Source organism: Mytilus edulis, chromosome 4 (genome assembly GCF_963676685.1).
Source record: "Mytilus edulis chromosome 4, xbMytEdul2.2, whole genome shotgun sequence".
Lineage (NCBI taxonomy): Eukaryota > Metazoa > Mollusca > Bivalvia > Mytilida > Mytilidae > Mytilus > Mytilus edulis.
Window position 1 is genome coordinate 70,735,557 of NC_092347.1, and position 16,989 is coordinate 70,752,545.

A 16,989-nucleotide genomic window follows, 5' to 3' on the forward strand; every position below is an offset into this window, starting at 1 on the left:
CGAAAATATATATAACATATGACAAATAAAAGGCAGTAGAGTAAAGAAGTTACAGAGTATACAATAATATTATGACATTATATGTGATCTAATTTTCCAAGCGGCTGCATTTGAATAAATGCATAGTTTTACTGTCAGAGATTTAGAATAAATTATCTAACTTGTGCCGATTTCGCCAAGAATAGTAGAATAAATATAAAATTCTATGCGCACAGATCTATACGTTGGACATGATAAAACAAAATGATATTCGTCTTCCAAAACATTCATATTGCAACATATACAAATTCTATTTTCTCTTTGAGTATTCAGATAACGACCAACTTCAACATTTAATCTAAGTGTGCCGCTACGCAATTTTGTTAATATAGATACATTACAATGAAAATCTAAGTATCTTTCAAAACCAAATACTACTTTATATCGTTTATAAATACAAAGTTTGTTACATTCTTCTAAAGCTGAAGATTCCACTGACATATTAAAACAGACTATTTTGACCGTTATGTTAATTAATCTTAATTACAAAAGGAACGGTTAGATATATGTCACCTGACTTTGAATGTTACCTTCACGCAAAAATGGACAGATTCATGCTGTGATGTTCACTTAGCAGATCGTCTGTATATTCAAGAAGGTACAGGTGCTATTTCATTACCATATCTGAGGAACTGATCTTAGGTCATAAAAATAAAAGTCAATCAACACCTAGGCCATATGGTATCATAAAGTTTTACCTTAAACTATTAATCTCACCAGGCGACAGTTAGAGACAATTTATATACCCTTAATAATCATAATCATGTTCTGAAAGTTAGGTACCATTAAAATATATGTTCAAAATGCTAGCCCTGATTGCATGCGTGTATTTACATAAATGTTTTGTGCTTAATTCAAATGCATCGGATATTGACAATTTTTGAAAAGAGGGGGAGATGGGTCGTTCAGCATTTTATTTTGATATATTGTGAAGCATACATAATCTTGTATACAGAACATCTAGTTAATTCCAATATATATATATATATATAGTTTGGCATTTGATTACATACTTTTAATGCACAGTTCTGTCGTATATTTATTTTTGTGTCAGAAAATTTACGTTAGTAGGTAGAAAAATGATACTAAATGCGATTTTTTTTGTTATACTACAATTACTATAGAAAAAAGACCCCCCCCCCCCTCTAGACAAAAAGAAAACAATTATTGTCGTCTTGTCGAAAGCAAGGAGGTCTTTAAGATTAATGAGTGAAATAGCTGCCTACTTGGATCTTTTGACATACATCCTTCTTTTTGACAAGTTTCGCGAAAGCGATACTTAGCGATGCTAGGTTCCGTCGTCAGCATTCACGCCGAATAATTCAGCATTTAGGTTCAGTCTGTGGTTAAAGTTTTGTTTTACATCAAAATCGTTGTCAAACATAATGGAATTTGGGAAATTGGGAGCTTCTTTCTGTCCAAAATACAGTATCCAGGGCAAAATTTTGCAAATATTTATTTTCATTTTTCCGTAGTTTACTACTAAATGGACTTCGTTTTTCCTGAACAGTTAATTTCATGTTTTGTCTGAAGTAAAGATTTTCGTGCAGTCGTCAATAACCGTTTTGTTTAATCGTCCAGTTGCAAGTTAAATGCATATCCATGCAGGTCAAGATCATGATAATGATATATGAATGTTGAAACTATTTTGTTCTACACTGCGCTGGACTTTCACTCGTGTGTTCAAAATGCAACAGTCAGAGTAAAGACATTTATATATCTTATAAGTGGGTACGGCTTTTTTGCTAAGATTTTAATTCCATATGACGATCTGTAGCTGTTTGATTTTATGGGAACTTTATATTTTTATTATGGTTTGAACAAGGAACGTATATACTGTACCAAGGTTTAACGGTCAGATTATTTATACAATATTGAAAACATAACATTTATGAAGCCATGATGTTTATTTTTTATTGAATACATCGCATAATATTATTCATTACGACTATGTGTTATGACCATCAACAACTTTTCAAAAAGCTCCGTCTTACATGACAATCATATGGTTTATATTGTTTATCTATATTCTCCCGAAAAAAGGCTAAAGAGAATAAATTATGTAGTGTCACCATTGTATGCTATACTGTTTTGGCAATTAATGCCATTACGCCAGCATGTTTCTGGAAATTAGAATGAAATTCAAAACAGTGTGGCTGTGGCCATTGATTGACACATTAACTTCATCCATTGACTGGGACAATTTAGGTGAACGTTTGTATGTAACGACCATTGCTCACTGTGTACTTTTTAAAGACACTTAAACTATGGGGTCACCAAAGGTTCTCAACACCTTAATAAAGTAATTCGAAAAAATTAATCAGAAATAACACGATGTTTTGATTTATATAATTTATATAAATCAAAACATAAAGGTTATTTCTAATTAATTTTTCGAATTATTTTATAATTAAAGGCGTTAAGAAACCTTGGTGGCCCCACAGTTTAAATGTCTATCGTAGGTACGTCGTGAACAGTGGTCGTTACAGACAAACGTTCACGTAAATTGTCCCAGTCAATGGATGAATTTAATGTGTCAATCAATGGCCACAGCCACACTGTTTTGAATTTCATTCTATTCTCAATCAACAAAAATTATATTTCTGCACATAAACTTCTTCAAAGTTCTTAACAGCTTCCAGGGACTTGAAGGACCTCGTTCCTTCTTTATCAAACATTTCGTTTTGGCTTTTTGCAAGCAGTAATTTCAATTTTCTTTTCCAATTTTCTCCCGTAATTTTTAAACACTATGTCCCGAAATTTTTCAAAATATTACTTATTTTACTTTATTACACATAAACATAAACAAACAAAAAACAGATGACACTCAACGACTTCACAGGTAAACGGGAAAGCGGCAGGCGTCCTAATAAACGCCTATTAAACACCGAATATTGATGTGTACCATATATGACTTTGCCCCCAGTTCAACCAAATCTCGTATATTCTCGCATGAGTTTTAATTAAACGCTTGACCCACTCAGAATTCTAGGTCGCGAACAAGCTTTCCCTGAACTACTGTATTGTTTTTGGCTTTTAACTAGCTGTCAGTAACTGCGAGTACTCTCAAATCGTATTTTCTTGTTAATTCGACCTGTTGATACTGTTTATAATGCTTTTTTTTGTTATTTTATATTTATATGGATCTTGTCTATATACCAGCTTTGATTATTTGGAATATCTTCTAAGTTTCACTTCTTCTTACTACATTTGTATCAACTTCAAGATTTACCTGTTTTTTTTTAAACCGTTTTTTTTTTAAAGTGAATATTTTCGAAGGGTTAAATATTTTGAAGTGGTATCTTGCCATGGCTTTGTTTGGACTTGTTTGTTTGCTTTTTGACCATGAATGTTTGTCCCTAATATTTTATTAACTGTGCATTTGTATTCATATATCGCATCGATGTGATGTTATGCTATTGTTTCAGAAAAAAGGGAAAAGGTTTGGATCCATTAAAACGTTTAATCCCGCTGCAAATGTTTGCACCTGTCCTAAGTTAGGAATCTGATGTACAGTAGTTGTCGTTTGTTTATGTAATTTATACGTGTTTCTCGTTTCTCGTTTTTTTTATATAGATTTGACCGTTGGTTTTCCCGTTTGAATGGTTTTATACTAGTAATTTTAGGGCCCTTTATAGCTAGTTGTTCGGTGTGAGCCAAGGCTGCGTGTTGAAGGCCGTACATTGACCTATAATGGTTTACTTTTTTAAATTGTTATTTGGATGGAGAGTTGTCTCATTGGCACTCACACCACATCTTCCTATATATATGTACAAAGTTATAAGATATGACAAACATCAACATACAAATGGACGAATATTTATAACATTTAAGTGTGAGAACACCATTATCAATCTGACGAATGTATTGGTTCATGCCTTGAAAAGTACTGAACTTTGAACATTTGTTTATTGTTTTTGAACGTAAATACACTAACACATAGCATTTTAAGCTATACATTTTTTTTATAAGCACTCGAAAAAAAACGGACACACTCGAAAAAGCCCGGACTGCTCTCGAAAAATCCCGAACATGAAGAGATGAATTTAGTCTAAAAATGTCGTTTTCAATGCAAAACAAGAATTTTTGTAAAGTGTCTGTATTTTTAAGGATATATAGATTCCATGTATGCAATTCCTTCAACATTATCAGTGTTATGTGTACAAAAATTGCTTTATTCTGTATTTTGAAATTTAAGCATTTTAAGGCTTATTTAAACTTTTTAAACAAAAAATATTGTCGGATTAGTAATATCGTTTTTATATCAAATTCGATTAATGGCAGAACCATATTAAGTAATGACACAACCATATCAAGTCAATACGAAACAATATCATGTAATATCGAAATATCATTATGTAATGACTATTCCATATTGAGTTATAACAAAACATCATTACGTTATGTCAAAACCATATTATGTAAAGACAAACTATACTCAAGTAATAATAGAACAACATAACGTAATATCAGAGTTCCACATAAGACGGCTGTGGTGTTTCATAATTATTAGATATGTAAAAAGTCCTACAAATTCCTTATTTCGTGATGATTCATGTTGATTACATAAAACAAAACGACCAATTTGCTATTCGTAGGCCAATGAGACGTTAAAAAATACTGAGAAATTACCAGTTTCAACTAAAACAGATTTTTCATTTGTTCCAAATACACATACCCAACATCTTGCAAGGGACAGATCATGATTTTATTGACTATATTCATAAAAAAAACCTGGAAAAATTCTTCTGTATCAATAAAATTCCATCATTAAATTCATTTATGAGATCCCCACCAACAAACACACTTAGTCACCCAATATGCAGAAAAAAACATATGATACTAGAATACAATGTATATATATATATATGTCGTGTACAAGTTGCAATTTTGTACAGGTAATAACATGTACAAAAATATTGTACATGTTATAATTTGTACAATGCCAAAATACAAGTTATAACATGTACAAAAGTACCTCGTACATGTTATAACATGTACAAAATATTGCTTAAAAACGCGTTTAACCTGTACAAAATTTAAAAATAATAATAAAACAGAATATACATTCACGATTGAAATTTATCAAATAATAAAGAACAATAATCAAATGCAAAAGAAGGTGCATTATTTACAGCATGCATAAAATACTTCATTTTCATACATTTTAGAAACAAGTTTTTTATTACTTTTTGCTACAAGACAGAGATATGTGACACCTTTGAGTTGCATAAAACTTTCACTCTTCTACATTTACACCTACCAGACCTACAACTGTATTTTCTTACACTAACAATGCACAAATCTTTTCCCTTCCCCCACTTAAGGATATCTTACGGACCATCTCTCTAGCACTCATATCACTCATTGGGACTTCAGACATATTTAAAGTTGCATTTGCAAGAAATTGAACCGGGTCTATACTCAAGTATTCCTTTATTTGTCCAACTAAGTCTTCAGTTCCAATTTTGTTGCCGCCATATGTTCATTCACATTCATCACCAAGCCTGCTATGTTTTTCACATATGGGCAGGGCCCATATCAATGGACTGAATGTGAATGATAACGTTTTCGCTTCAGGAGAGAACAGTTTATCTAGTTTTTGAGTTTTTTGTCAAGGCATGGGCTTGTACCTGCTGGCCAGAAAGCGTCACCTTTCGTTCACGCTTGATGTCAGTATATTTAATTTCAGATAAACCCTCACTGGTATTGACAGCAGGAATATCACCACCAGAAAGCACCCTCTTTCGAGGAAGTATACCAGTAGATTTCATGCTGATACTTCCTCACTAACCATGTTCGCATCAATTCATTACCATTGTTTTTGTTTCTAACTCATTTGTTCGTTCATTGGTGTCTGCTGAATCATGACCATTCAATTAATCATCAGTTTCAATGTTTGTGAAAGTAATAATGTCCGTCTCTGAAATTGTTTTCAGTTTCGATTTCTGTGTCTGTATTATGTTCTGTTTCGGTAAAAAAGGGTTTTCACTGTCAGTGTTATTGGTTACAGAACTTGCTTCAAATATTGCTTCTAAGTCTTCTTCTGTTTGTATACCAGGTAAGAATACCGAATAATCTTAATTAACTACATGTGAATTTAAAAGTCTTTAAGATATTATGTAATCATAAAAACTATTTATCTGGTCAATAACTAACTGTATCAAAAAGGTATCACAGTAACATGAATGAACAATAACAAAAAAATGATTAAAATATCATTGAGGTTAGTGGCATGTGTTGTAAAAATAGAAACATATCTTTATTTTCAAATCTTGTACAAGTTAAAACCATTTTAAAGCAATATTTTGTACATGTTATAACATGTATGACGTACTTTTGTACATGTTATAACTTGTATTTTTGCATTGTACAAATTATAACATGTACAACATATTTGTACATGTTATAACCTGTACAAAATCGCAACTTGTACACGACATATATATTACATACATTGGCTTACAATGCATGTGTTTCTAACCTTTAAATTGACTTTAACAACTTATTAGCAAATTATCTAATGTTGTATTAAGATCTTTGAATATTGTTTACATTGGCACACATACCGATTTTATAACCAAAGAACCAAAGGCTAACTAAATTTGTCTTCTTTTCGAATATTATTTTGGAATGAATAAATGCACACCCACGTTTATTTTCTGTTAAGAGTAGTATTCTCTATATAAAAATTATACATATTTATTATAAGGTTAAATCCTAACTATCCTAGTGCCTGTCGATACTTTTATTTTGTCATGTCTTTTTTACTCTTCATGGAGTTAATTAACTAATCCATATGATGTGTTTTGTTGATATGAGCCTCCGATGCATGTTTTTTGTGTATTATTAATTGATTTTGGTTTTAAACAAGCTTTCAGTAACTGCGAGCACTCTCAAATTGTACTTTCATGTTATTTTTACCTGTTTGCACAATTTATAATGCTTTTTGTGTTAATAAATGTTAACTTATTTTGTGTTATATAATATCGCTTCTCACTATATTAAACATGGTCCACCTTTGATACGTATTTAGTATGACGATCAATTTTTACTTCTGTCCTCGTACTATGAACAACAAAAATGTTTCCGTACACCTAACAACAAAATCATTATATTTAAACTAACCTATATACGTCATTTTATTTCATGAATTTTGTCCAAGGTTATAGTTTTCATTTTGACATTGTTGTCATTTTTGTCATGTATCAAATTTATTCATTCAATAATTGTTTACTTTTTATGTGTTATTATGTCTTTTTGATTCAGTGAAGCCATTTCAATAAATATTTTATTGTGTGTCTTTCTATATTGGAATGTTACACTAAGACTACTTTAAAACGTGTGTTATCGTAGACTCAGTATAACACAACTATTTCAGGTTAGAATGAAGGTTGGTGACTGTTAAAACGTTTAAATCCACTGCCTTTGTTGCTTCTGTTCTAAGTCAGGAACCTGTTGTTAAGTAGATGTTGTTTGTTGATGTGGATGATAAGTGTTATTCTTTTTTTTTATATAGATTAGATCGCCGTTTGTTTTAAACACTAGTCATTCATGAACCTTTCATATATTGCTGTTCGGTATGAGCCTAGCCTCCATGTAGAAGGCCGTACTTTGACCTTTAACTGTTTACTGTTTACACATTGTGACTACGATTGAGAGTGGTCTCATTGGCACTCATACCACGTATTGTTTTTTTTTTTTTACATGGTGATAAATTTAATAAAATTTATACAAACTACGTAAAATGTACTATTCTGATTCCCTTCCAGCTATACAATATATCAAAAAATAAAAAAGGTGACTTTTTTTTATCGTCTGCCACTTCATTTTAAAATAAAACATCCAGGTATATGATTGTTTTCCATTTGATTCGTAGATTGACGAAGTCTAACGTTTAAATTTGTATGATTCTATGGACTTCAACTTTTGAATTTCCTTGTTTTTGTTAATATTTTTTATACTTAATTGTCTTTTAAATATTCTGTTTTGAGCGTTCCTTATGAAGACAAATTAGAGAAACGTCTTAATTCTCCATAGTATGGCAGTCGGTAGGATAATATGGTTACACAACAGGGGTCGAAATCAGCGCTGGTCCGGTGGTCCAGGACCAGTAGAATGTGCGTCGGACCAGTAGATTTTGTCAGCTGGTGGTCCGGCGGACCAGTAGAAATTTGTCGATAAAAATCACAAAACCCTTTGAATGAGTTAAACCGCCGGACAAAAAAATTAAAAAAAGTGAAAATCAAATGGAAGATTGAAATAAAGTACATGTATATGAAATTGACAAAAGGAACCGCGAATACCAAAAATCATGGGAAAAAGATCGCGAATAGTTGAATTATATAGAAGTTCGGAATTTAATGAACTGTACAACATGTGAAAAAAGGACCAGTAGATTTGGAGCCGGACCAGTAGAGTTTTTAGTCTACTGGTCCGGCTGGCCAGTACACAAAAAAGTTTAAATTCGACCCCTGGTTACACAGTGTGCTAGTGACCTAATACTATGGAACGCCAACACTGTCTTATTATGCCAATTTTTCATTATATGTTGTGCATTTACCTTTATATGATGTGCATTTACCTTTATATGATGTGCACTTGTCATCATATGATGTGCAAACACCTTTATATGATGTGCAAATATCCTTATATGATGTGCAAACACCTTTATATGATGTGCAAACATCATTATAGGATGTGCAAACATACTTATAGGATGTGCAAATATACTTATAGGATGTGCAAATGTACTTATATGATGTGCAAACATTCTTATATGATGTGAAAATATACTTATATTATGTCGAAAGACCCTTATATGATGTGCAAGTATACTTATATGATGTGCAAATATACTTATATGTTGTGCAAATATACTTATATGCTGTGCAAATATACTTATTGATATGTACATATCATTATATGATGTGCATGCGCAGTTTTCCTTATAGTATGTGCAAACATCTTTATATGATGTGCTTGTGTCATTATATTATGTGCTTGTAATCTTATATTATGTGGTTTTATTTACTTCATTATATGATGTCGAAACGTCATTATATGATGTGCTTTCATCGTCGTTATGGTCAATGAACATGATTACGATTAGAATGATTACTGTCTACGTCATAACTGATTCCGATCTGCTTCTGCGGAGTAACCGTTACTACTAATTAGGATCAAATCTGTAGCTACCGTTTAGAAAATGGTTGAGACTTGAGATAAACCTTTCCATGTTAGTACCTCGTTTTAAGATGCAAAAAATCACATCTGATATTGTTGGAAAATTGTAAAAATATATATGAATTGCAAAGTTTTGTTTAAATCGACGGGTCTTTAATAATAAACATATTCATACGAAGTCTACAATACGGTTAAGGTTATTAAATTTAATAAATAATTCTTTTATGTCATGCTCTATGAACGTTATAACGAGGGAAGGCATTATATTTGTCAATTTCAGTATACCTAACGTTAGCATTTTTTCATTTATGTAAATATTGCCTTTCTGATCATTTTAGCTGTTGGAGTTTCTCTTTGTATATTCTCAAGATAGACACAAACAATATGGAAAAAACTGGACTCTGGTAGAGTAATGGTTCATATAAGGAACCGGTCATTTGAAGAAAAAAAAAGAGGGGATAGGAAAAAATAAAGGGGGCCTTTCATTTTATCATTTTTGGAATGGAAAAGTGACATTCAATTTTATATAGTTATAAATTTGCCGCGGTATAATGTTATTGCGAATTCTTCGTCAACCGTAGGCATCAATCTTTACGCCTCGTTCGCTCACCTGAATTGTTAAAACCTGAAAATTTAGTTTCAACAATTTCTTCTAGCAGAGAATTTTTCATCTGTAGCTATTATTGAATGAAGGCGTGGTAAAAATTAATGAAACCACAAACGGCAAATCCAAACTAAGTTCCCTAAAGTCTCAAACAACTTTCATACTTCAGTACTTTGATTATATATGTTCTTGTCTATACCTTGCAAGAACAGGTTTCTCTATTATTAGTTATCAAGATAATAGCCAATAAGACAACAAAACTCTGAAAAGCCAAAATTGCACAAAAAGAACCTTTACTATAGAGTATAATTCAGACACATTGCACTATTTGTTTTTTTTTTAATCTAATTATGTTTCCAGGATAAACGCAAAATATTAAAAGCCGCTGCCGTAAATCTTCACTTTGAAAAATTCAAAACACCACTCTCTTTCTGTAAGAGAACAACAGGTCTCAGTTAAAAATAAATAAATGCAGTGTTTTAAGTTCATTTAGACACCAGATTAAAAACGCTCAATTCTCCGGTTTTGTTGGATTGATACACACTTTCAAAAATTTGAAGGCTGAAATTTCATTGGCTGATGTCATATATACAAGGACAGAAAATAAAATGATGTGTTGTCAGATCTCTGTATCCAAAGCTTAAACAGATGATCTGTACATTATATATTAATAAATAAATGTGGTAGACACCGACTCTAGTTTGAGGGAAGGAGCACGTGTATTCCTTGTTCGAAATTAATTTAAAAAAAACACGAAAAACGTGGTTTATCTTTTTTTTTAAGTTTCATCATTGTTTTATTTTTTCCTCATTTTAGATGGAAACAAACTATTTCGCTTCCCTTCTGAAATAGATAAAATCTCTTTCAAGAAATTTAGAATCAAACATTTACAAAACACCTTGCCCTCCTCCCCCTTTTCGTCGTAGCATGTTCGCCTTGAGTGAGAAAGGTCGTGGGTTCGAACCCCGGCCGGGTCAAAACCAAAGACTTTAAATTCATATTTACATGCTGCTTCCCAGCTAATTATATAAGCACGCGAGATTAAGGATTAAGAGCAAAAGCTGGTCGGCTCGGAATCAGAAAAATGTGTCCGGTTAAGGTGATATAATGTCTTCCTTCGGAATGCTACCTTTTGAACTAGCATGTTAAAAAATCCGGCTCAGGGTGTCGGTCTAGTACAAAACAGGGTTAATATTCATATCACATTAACATGTTCTTGTACGAATATGCATATATCAATTTGCCGCTGGACCTCAGGAATCCACCCATAATCATCTATAGTTGAAACTGTGAAATATATGCACAAAAACATGATAAAAAGCTGCACGTAAATGTAATGCACCGAGTTCAGCTTCATTCAATATCTCCTTTAATCCATTTCGGGTGAAAGTGATGAGCGCTCGGTGGTCGAGTGGTTACATTGTCATTTCGGAGCCTTTTATAGCTGAATATGCGATATGGGCTTTGATCATTGTTGAAGGCCGTACGGTGACCTATAATTGTTAATTTCTGTGTAATTTTGACCTCTTGTAGAGAGTTGTCTCTTTAGCAGTCATACCACATCTTCTTTTTTATAAGTAGTCGAACTGCTGTATCACTAGCATGTCAACACTTAGGTGTGCGATTTCAAATTCCGCACGTGGCAGGTAAGCTCGATTCCAATCTTACTTGACCAGAATTGTCTGTTTTCCAAACGAAGGTCGGGGGGTCTCTCCGGGCACTTCGGCTTTCTCCACCAATATAAACTCACCGCCACGAAATAGCATGAAAGTGTTGAAAGTGGCGCTAAATAACAGTCAATCAATAATCCATACCGGTATACTTATGGCCTCTTAATCTATATGTTTGGTCTCACAAAGTCAATGTATGACATCAGTATACAGAGATAAAAATTATAACTATTTACAGTATATACAAAACAAGCTTAAGAGAGAGAGGTTTCAAAATTACTAAGCCAGCTGGAGGACAAATGCACGTGTTTATATATTTTTTTTATAAACGAACAAGCTGAAGTTGACATTTTACAGAAATCTTATACATCCTTCCTGTTTTCAAGTTTTCGTACATGGCTTAAAGCCTTATCGGATTAATGTTTTTTGTCATATTAACATTTCCCGTTTTAGTAACAACAATTGCCAAATAGTTATATTGTTTTATGTTAGTATCATTGTAAGAAAATCGGAGATTTTTTGGCTTCCGTCCAAAAAAAAAACCACAAAGACTTTAATTTTGTCAACTTTCCTTTCAAGTTCCAAGCCTTACAATAATCATGGAAAGCATTGAGTTGAGTCTGCAGGTCCTGTGCTGTTTCAGCCAACAACACCGTGTCATCTGCAAACAATATAACAAAACACTTAAGATATATTTTTAATCCTCTTTCCAGATCTTCTGGTATAGTTCTGTTAGTCCTGTAATATTTTTAGTCACTAAGAAATTAATTTAGTCAATCAAAAGTAAATAAAATAGGAAAGGTGATAAATTTTCTCCTTGTCGAACACCATTGTCACAAGCAAGCAAAGTATTCCGAATTATAATTACTACCGTGTATCATCGGTACAGCGGATATAGCTTTATAGGTACTTCGAAGCGTGAAAAACTATGTACCGTACATTCATTTAACTATGCACCGTACAGAAGGATTCATTTGGTCAGCTATACACAACGCTTCTTGTCGGAATAAAATATCGAAAAATAACTTATGTACAAAATATTTCAATGCCAATTATTGAAACAGCTATACTTATTACGCACAAACAGTGGCCTTCTATCAGAAAAAGAGTTGCAATGAATATCGAATCATATCTAAAAATGAATAACAGCAAGACATGGGATGCATACAAAACACAAAGAAATTTTGTCACTAAACTTAAAAGACAATCCATAAATAGATACTTCATAGAACGCTGCACAGGTGGTCCTAAGTCGAAAGATTTCTGGCCTACAGTTAAGCCATTCCTTGCAAACAAAGGATGCACCAGCCAAAAAGAAACCATACTGCAGGAAAACAACAAAATCATCACGAACCAACAAGAAATATCTGAAATTTTTAATGACTTTTTTGTTAATGTTGCAAAAAACATTGGTGACAACAACATACAGGTGAATGACAAACACCCAAGTATAGAAGCTATAAGTAATAAATACTCAAATGGGTCAACATCAAATAAACTTATTTTTCAGCCTATAAATGAGGAATTTGTTTCTAAAAGAATTGGTAAAATAAACGTTAAAAAGGCTACTGGTATAGATGGTATATCACCAAAAATTTTACACGCTGCTAAACCTGTAGTGATTAAACCTATCACACAGCTTGTAAATTTATCATTATCCACTTCCATTTTTCCAGACTCATTAAAAATTGCCCAAGTGGCACCTGTTCACAAAAAAAACAGTGTTCTTGAAAAGGGTAATTATAGACCAGTTAGTGTTTTACCTGCTATATCTAAAATTTTTGAAACAGCCATAGAAAATCAACTTACTAAATACTTTGATGATATTTTCGATCATTTTCTTGCGGCATTTCGAGCTGGTTATGGCTGCCAGTCAACATTACTCAAAATTTTGGAAGATTGGAAAAAGGCACTGGATAACAATAAATATTTAGCGGCTATATTAATGGACCTAAGTAAAGCCTTTGACTGTCTCCCACATGATTTACTTCTTTTGAAATTGGAAAAATATGGCCTTAGTCCATCTGCTCTGGAATTACTCAAAAGCTATCTGACTGCAAGAAAACAGTGTGTAAAAATAGGCCAGAGTATCAGTCAAATGCAAGATATATATAAAGGTGTTCCTCAGGGATCTATACTAGGCCCTGTATTATTTAATGTTTTTATAAATAATATTTTTCTTTTTGTCAAACACTGTGATTTATACAACTATGCTGATGATAACACCCTCTCAAAAACAGGTACTACTTTGGAATCAGTTATTAAACCCTTAGAGGAAGACAGTAATTCCCTAATCTCATGGTTCTCTTTCAACAAAATGCAGGCAAACCCAGAAAAATTCCAGGCAATTTCCATAGGCAAAAAAACACACACCCAAAATATTACTTTCAACCTAAATGGATTCAACATAAAATGTGACGACGAAGTGAAACTTCTCGGTGTAACAATAGACTTTAAACTGGATTTCAACACTCACATCTCAAATATTTGCAAAAAAGCTGCACGACAACTAAACGTTTTAAAAAGAATTGGCACTCATCTCACCAGACTTTCAAAACTTACAATATACCACTCATTTATCATGTCAAACCTCAGCTACTGTCCTCTTACATGGCACTTCTGCAGTGAACAAAACACAAAGAAAATAGAAAAAATACAAGAAAGAGCACTCAGATTTATTTATGACGACTACACAAACTCTTACAATACACTTCTTGAACAATCTAAGCTACCAGCACTAAAAATCAGAAGATTGAGAACCATGGCATTAGAGACATATAAAATAATAAATAAATCAAGTCCAGAATTCCTACATAATTTAGTAAATATTAAAGAAAATTCATATAACTTCAGGTACAAAGGCATAGCAGATATACCACGGCCAAAAACAACAAGGTATGGTAAGAAAAGCTTTAGTTATGAGGCAGCAAAACTCTGGAACTCCTTGCCAAATGAGGCAAGGAGCTTATCAACTTTTGGCCAGTTCAAAAATTTTATCTCCACCTGGTGTTTTTCAGAAAAATGTACATGCAGTTCTTGTAAATAATGTACTTACTTGCTGCCCCATAACTTGATCTCGAAGCCTGCTGTTTGTTTGCTTTTTTTTATGGTTTTATCTTTTTGCAGTTATTTTTATTTTTTATTTAGCCATTTATTTCTTTTGCTTATGCATTACCTTTGCTTTAGCTGCATGCAGTCTTTTGTTTGTGCTTAAAGTGTTTAAGTTTGCATGTGCTACTCTTATATAAATACTATGTGCTACTATATATGTGCTGATATTAGACATTTGTTTTAATATATCTTGCTTAGCTTTTATTCTGCATGTGCTATCTATGTATTAATATATATGTGTGATGTCTGTATGTTTGTGTTGTATGTGTATCTGATGTTATTACATATATGTTTTGTTTATTAATATCAGTCGGTTAAAGAGCTCTTAAGAGCTCATGTTCTTTGTTATTATGTATATATGAAAACCCCGACTTTAAATAAAGATTACTTTACTTTACTTTACTTTATATCGGATGAGACGAGCGCCAACTTCTTTGACAAGTATTTGCACATGTTTTTAGTAAGGGTTCTTGTTTTGGGCAAATAGTGAGACTTCTCTAATCACCACCCTACGACCAAATCATTTCTTTAAACAACAAATATGTTTAGATTGAAGTACACATTGATATCATGTAACAAAACAAAGATTTTCGTACCGTGTCAGACGAAAAATCGATCACGACTACTTGGTTAGTACCTATATCCGCTGTACCGATGATACACGGAGATGCCAGCGAGTGGGCAAGTGTTGAAACAAAGAGTGATGACACAGTAATAAGGTAGACACAGTAATGACAAAGTTAATCCTTTTTATTCTATTTTTTTAAGGAGACGAAAAAGAGGAACAAAATGCAAAAGACGGGCGTCAGCCCATTCATCTCGGTTGGAAAATGAAAATATTAAATACCCTAAATTGGAAAAAGTGTGGCAAAGTGTGATTTTCAGTGGGTTTTTTCCCATTTTAACTCAATAACTGTATCGTCTACGTAAAATCCGTTGCCATTACCACAATGGGGAAAATCCGATGTAATCGGACGAAAAATTAAATCTAAAACACTTCATCAGGAATCAACCCCTTGTATCTCAGAAATCGTTGACGCTACTCCAAATCTGTTGACATACTAGTACTCATGTTTCAGAATTTTATTAGCAATTAAAAAAATCTCCATTAAAATAAGTTGAAAATAAACAATCTGTATATGTCAATATGTGCTCATTGTTGAAGACCGTATGGTGACCTATAGTTATTAATTTCTGTGTCATTTGGTCTGTTGTGAAGAGTTGTCTCATTAGCAAAGATACCACTTTTCTTTTTTTATAATTACCCACATAGCCATTTCGCATTTCGCGGGCACTACGTCGACTAAGCTTGCAATCTTTGAAATCGGGTATTTTCTCACATAATTGGCGTTTTCTGTGGAAAAAAAGATTGATTCAAAGACAAATCAAAAGTAAAAAACACTACATGTAAACGTCATATCACAAATATTTCCGACTTGGTATGGTTTTAGAGGAGTTGCGGCTCAATGAAATCGGTCTCTTCCTTTAGTGGCATAGATTATATGATACAATAGATTTAATATCATTGTACATATTCAATACTACATTATACATCTTACCATTTACAGATTAATATTAATCAATAACATTTTATAAAACAAACCATCTCGCCATATTATGCATTGATCAGTAGATACTTTTATAGCTATTGTTATGAAATATCTTTGAAACAGACTGTGATCTCAATGGTGTCTTTTGCAATGAATAGAAATTAGCGGATGTGGTATGAGAGCCACTGAGACAACTCTCCATCCAAGTCATAATTTGTAAGAGGAAACAATTATATACCTGTACTAAGTCAGGAATATGACAGTTGTTATCCATTCGTTTGATGTGTTTGGACTTTTGATTTTGCCTTTTGATTTTGGAATTTCCTTTTTTAATTCTCCTCGGAGTTCAGTATTTTTGTGTTTTTACTTTTTATAGGTCATAGTACGACCTTCAACGCGGAGCCTATGCTTAAAGCGAATAGCAAGCTATAAAAGGCTCTTACATTTGTTATCATTTTCTCCACAGCCGGGAATTTCTTCAACTAGCTTCTGTATTAACTGATCTTAATCTTCAACCGAAATGTTTGAAACGTTGACTTTGTTAAATTGCATTGTCTCATTTTCCCTATAAATTGCACTTTCGCTAGCGATAGATACATGTTTGAGCCGGGTTAATAGTTTACAGAAGCAGATCGGAATCAGTTATGACGTAGACAGTAATCATTCTAATCGTAATCATGTTCATTGACCATAACGACGATGAAAGCACATCATATAATGACGTTTCGACATCATATAATGAAGTAAACCAAACCACATAATATAAGATTACAAGCACATAATATAATGACACAACCACATCATATAAAGATGTTTGTACGTAATATAA